Source organism: Hemitrygon akajei, chromosome 30 (genome assembly GCF_048418815.1).
Source record: "Hemitrygon akajei chromosome 30, sHemAka1.3, whole genome shotgun sequence".
Lineage (NCBI taxonomy): Eukaryota > Metazoa > Chordata > Chondrichthyes > Myliobatiformes > Dasyatidae > Hemitrygon > Hemitrygon akajei.
This window is the reverse complement of record NC_133153.1, coordinates 23,019,145-23,025,144: the sequence shown is the minus strand read 5'-3', so window position 1 is coordinate 23,025,144 and position 6,000 is coordinate 23,019,145.

The following is a 6,000-nucleotide window of genomic DNA, read 5'->3' as shown; positions in this document are numbered from 1 at the left end:
GGAAGTTTGTTGTGACTGAATGATACAAAGGACAGCAGTATAAGCCAAAAGATTTGGTAGTAGGAGAACTAAGGATCCAGCAATGAATGAAATCGATAACATGGGATTACAAAGTAGATTTTGAATAGCAGGTGTGTGCAATAGTTTTGCCATGGCAGCAACCATCGGGCTCTTGAACCAGCATGGATAACCTCACTCACTCCAACACTGAACTGACTCCACAACCGACAGACTCACTTTCAAGGACTCTACAACTCATGTTTGGTAGTATGTATGTATGTATTTATCTATCTATCTATCTATCTTTCTATCTATTTATTTATTATTTGCATGATTTGTCTTCTTTTGTAATTGGATGTTTGTTAGCCTTTGTTTATGTATAAATTTTCTTAAATAGTATTGCATCTTTTAAATTTGCTGTAAATGTCTGCAAGCAAAAGTATTTTATGTTTATATATGGTGACATATATTACGTTAATAATAAATTTACTTTGAACTTAGCATTTATTGGTTCTCAAGACCCATCTGTAATCTATTTATTTACAAACCTTATTGCCTCTGAGACACCATCCTATAACAGGATTTAATCTGAGGCACAATACAAGAGGTACTGCAGATGCTGGAAATCTGGAGCATTACACACGATGTGCTGAAGGAGCTCAACAGGCCAGGCAGCATCTGTGGCAGGAATAAACAGTTGACATTTGGGGCCAAGATTTTTCATCAGGACTCGTCAGGATTCATCAGGATTTAATCTGTGCTGCCTTCTACCGTATAAAAGCTCTCTGGACTTTTGGTGCCTTCCTTGCTCCTCTACTTGTTTTTACAAAAGCTCCTTAATTCCAAATGTTAATTCAACTTCCCCCTCTCCACCGATGTTGATTAGAATGTTGAAAATGTTAAAAGTTTAAGAATTTTACGTTGTTTACTATAGTATCCTCTGAATTTTTACATTTAAAAAAAGGTGTGGTAAACTTTATGGATCTTCAAGATGCAGGAAACAAATTTGGAGTGCTAAATAATTTCCCCACTTTGGTTCATCAATCTTTGAGAAACAACTACAGCAAAATCAACCTGACCACATCATTTGACAACACACTCAGAGTAACTGCACCTAATACTTCCCGTAGCGAATAAAGTGGCCACTGTGTGTATGTTCATGTCCTTCTGCCGCTGTAGCCCATCCCCTTCAAGGTCTGATGTGTTGTGTATTCGGAGATACTCATCTAAACACTACAGTTGTAACACATGGTTATTTAAGTTACTGCCATCTTCCTGTCAGTTTGATCCAGACTGGCCATTCTCCTCTGACCTCTCTCATTAACAAGGCTTTTTTTTCTGCTATAGAACTTCCACTCAATGGATTTTTATTGGCTATTTTTCACTATTCTCCGCCAACTTCGGATACTGTTATGCGTGAAAATCCCAGGACATCAGCAGATTCTGAGATACTCCAATTACCTCATCTGGCACACCAGTCATTCCACGGTCAAAGTCACTTAGATCACATTTCTTCTGCATTTCCGGTGTTTGTTCTGACCACCAATTGAACTTCTGTTTCTTTTTCTTCTGAAGTTTTATGGGAGTTGGCAAATAGCATCAAGGTGCTTTACTGCCACCTTCTGAATTGGAGCGAGGGTCAGGATATCTAAACTCTATATATTTATATTTGTATCAAATTCCATGAAAAAGACCTGTATTCTTAAGGAACTGCACTATATATTTAAAGCAATAATCCTGTTATCCATTGTGCAAAATACTGTTCATGTTAAATCAGATACATGTGATAACTTTAAAATCAACCATCCCCTCTCTTGATTATATCTTGAATACCTCACCAGCACATGCTCAACCGTTTTTATTGATTACAATACTCACACCTCCCATCATTGTGTTCCTTCATTAAAAACAATGTCTTATTTAACCCTATGTGTCCAAACCTCTATTTCAACATTGTCACCTCCTCCCTCCTGCTCTTTCCCGCATTCCTCAACCATCCCACTTCTTTCGGGATATTATAAAGATGACTTCCCTGCCTCTCTTAATACCATTGTTTTCTCCATATCTTTTTGATTTGCCTTTAATAATGTTTTTCATGTCTAACTGAACTTCTTGACCAAGTCTGCGTGCTTTTATGTGTTGGCTGATTAGAAATTTACACTAATGAGCTGGTGTAGCTAATAAAGTGGCCACTGATTGTACTTAAAACATGTATCAACTCTTTCTCTGCTAGCCCAGTGCAACAACCTTTTCCTTGTCTGACCGATAAGTTACTGTGAATTTGGCTCATTTTAGGGGGTAATCTACTGGTGAGTTCTAGGGTCAACTAGGCTCATAAGTAGGCTATGATTGAGCATAATCTGAAGTTCAGCCATTTCACAGCTGATTACCAACTCTCCTCACCTTCATAATAATGATGGACATTGGGTCCAAGAGGATGATGTGAATTTCCATGGTTAACCCAGCTCTTAGGTTGGAAAACTGAGCTTGAACTTGCTTATACCTACCTAGCACAAGTGTAGACATTTAATTCAACTGGAGAAGTTAGCTGCTGAGAGTCAGTGAAGAGTAAGCAGAGGCTTTGATTTAATTTTATTGTTGAGTTTAAATGCTTGTCAAGGTTTTATGGCCTTTCGATGTTTAAGTTTTTAAAATTATTTTAATGTTTTAACAAGTTTCAGTTGATTTTATACTGGGATCTGTTAAAAAGCTAAAAATGTTAAGCAAAAGTAATTGGCGTTCACGAACATTAAATATCACTGACAGATCAGCAACCTCAGCTGGGCATTTGCTGATTTTCCGAACAATATCTGTGCAGCCATCTGTTTGAACGAAGACTGCCTCTGTACTGTGGCTTGCCATGTGGGAAGATTATGCCCAGAATCAGGCTCAATGGGCTGTGTAGCTAAGGGAGGAGGCCCGTGATCTTAGAGCAACGCCGGTTCGGGGTTATGGCAACTGGGCAGGAAAGTGTAGTTAGGGGCATTAACTTCATTAACTAAATGATGGAGCAGGTTCACAGAACCACATAGCCAAATCCTGCCCCAATTTCTTAGGGGTCTTTGAAGTGGCTTGCAAACAATTCAGTATTAAAATAGACATGGCAACTCTAGGTGAACAAAAAAAAAGAGCCTTTCCAAAGAATATAGAACAATATATCATGGGAATGGACTCTTTAGCCCATTATATCTGTACTGACCACAATGCCATTCCTAACTAATATCACCTGCCTGCAAATAGTGTGTATTGTTCCATCTCCTGTGTGTTTATCTAAATGCCTCTTAAATGTTGCTTTTGTATCTGTTCCCCCCCCCCCCCAGCAGTGTGTTGCAGACACCGACCACTATGTATATAAATTGTTTTAAATCTTGCCATTTAAATTTCCCTTAAACTTTCCCCCTCTCAGCTCATTCCCTCTGGTATTTGATTTTTCTACACCAGGAAATATAATGATGATCAGCTAGCTAGTAGAGAAGAGCAGAGACATTACATCAACACCTCAACCACGTAAAAGTAATGTTCTAAATACAGCATGAGAGAATTAAAAACATTTCTACAAACAGCCAGGATAAATGACCTCATAACTCGTGCTAGTGATATGGTTTGAGAGATAAATGTTAGCTAGGATACCAGGACAACTGTCTTGTTGTTGGATTGTTTGCCTCCAGCTGAGTCAATAAATGGCCCCTGACTAATATCTGGTTCAAAAGAAAATGCCACCAGTATTGAAGCACTTCCTCATTGCAACAGTGAGAACTGTCAATCTTCAAATGCGAAGAAGGAAGAATAAGTATCTTCCTTCTGAATGTGATCCGACCACTGCCAAAAACAAGCTTTAAGCATAAGGATTGGAAACATTTTGGAATTCAACACAGAAGCATTTCATTGATTAAAAAAGGGAAAAAAAAACAGAAACAGACTGTAAGAGCTTCAGTAGTGATAGAGAAAAAGCAGATTAGCCAGTCAATATGGGCTCTTATAAACTGAGAAAAGAGAAATTATATTAAGGAAATGGCAGAGGAGAGGAATAAGTATTTTGTACCTGTCTTCATGGAAAAATTAGAAGCTCAAAGAACTTTGTGTTTATAAAAATAAGAGTATTATTAAATTAATGGTGCTGAAAGTCAATCCCTGCAACTGATGGCTTTGGAATAGATGACCATATAGATAATGTATACTCTGGTTTTGCATCTTCCAAATTTCCATATATTCTATAATGATTCCCACAGATTAGAAGATAGCAAATGTAACACCACTATATTGGAAGTAGAGGGAGGATTTGGAAGAAATTGGTCAATTAGCCTGACAGAATCAATAGGGAAATTGTGGAATCTATCACTAAGGAAGCACTTGGAAAATTGTACTACAATTGCACAGTGTCAACACCGGTCTAACAACACTTATGCAGTTTTTGAAGCTGTAGCTAATAATAGATAATTACAGATAACTTGATGTGAACTTTCAGATTGTCTTTACTGTTGTGCTTTATTAGAGATTGTAGATAAAGTTAGAACACATTGCATTGGGAGTGATACACTAATATGAACATAAATCAGTACAGACAGTGCAGACCCTTTGTCTCACAACATTGTGATAACTTTTTAACCTGCCTCAATAACATTCCATTTTTCTTTCATCAATGAGCCTATTGAAGAGACTACTGAATGTCCCTAATGTATCTTCCTCTACCATCACCCCAGGCAGTGTGTTCCATGAACTCACCACCCTCTGTTGCTAAAGAAAACCTACTTCTGCCATCCCCGCTATTCCTTAAGATTATGCCCTCTCCTATTAGCCATTTCTACACTGGGAAAAAGGCGCTAGTTGTCCACTCATTCTATGCCTCTTATCATCTTATACTTATAGATCTCCGTGGCTCCCAAATTACCGGTAATCTTACTTCAGTCTGAGGAGAAAAGCTACAGCTTGCTTAGCCTTTCCTCATCATACATGCTTTCTAATGTAGGCAGCATTTTGGTAAATCTCCTGTGCACCCTCTCTAAAGCTTCATATTCCTCCAATGAAAAGGTAACCAGAACTGAACATACTACTCCAAGTGTGGTCTAACCAAGGTTTTATAATGCTGCAACATTGCCTTATAGCCCTTGAACTTAGTTCCCTGACTAATGAAGGCCAACACATCATACACCTTCTTAACAACCCTATCAACTTGCACAGCAACTTTGAGGGATCTATGGACACTGACTCCTAAATCCCTTTGTTCCTCCGCACCGCTAAGAACTCTGCCATTAACCCTGTATTCTGTCTTCAAATTCGGCTTTTCAAAGTGAATCACTTCACACTTTTGGGGTTAAACTCCATCTGTCACTTCTCTGTTCCTATCAATAGCCTGCTGTAACCCTTGACAAACTTCTACACTATCCATACCACCACCAGCCTTTGTGTCATCCTATTATGCCACACTTTCACTTCCTCATCCAAGTCACTTGTAAAAATCTTAACAAGCAGCAGTCCCAGAAACAGGTCCCTGCAGAACCCCACTGGTCACTGACCTCCTGGCAGAGTTTGCTCCATCTTCTACCACCCTCTGCCTTCTATTGGAAAGTCAATTCTGAATTCACACAGCCAAGTTTCCCTGGATCCCATGCCTCCTGACTTTCTAAATGAACCCACCACGAGGAACCTTATCAAATACTTTACTATAATTCATATATACCACATCCACTGCTGTACCTTCATCGATGTGCCTTGTCACATCCTTAAAGAATTCAATCATGCTCTTGGGGCATGACCCACACTTTACAAAGCCATTCTGACTGTGCCTAATCAAACAATGCTTCACTAAATGTTTATAAATCCTGTCTGAAAGAATCTTCTCCAATAATCTGCTCACCACTGAGGTAAAACTCACTGATTATACAATTGCCAGGGTTATCCATACTCCTTTTCTTGAACAAAGGAATAAATATTTGTCACCCTCCAATCATCTGGTTCTGGTCCTGTGGCCAGTGAGGATGCAAAGATCATCTCCAAGGGTGT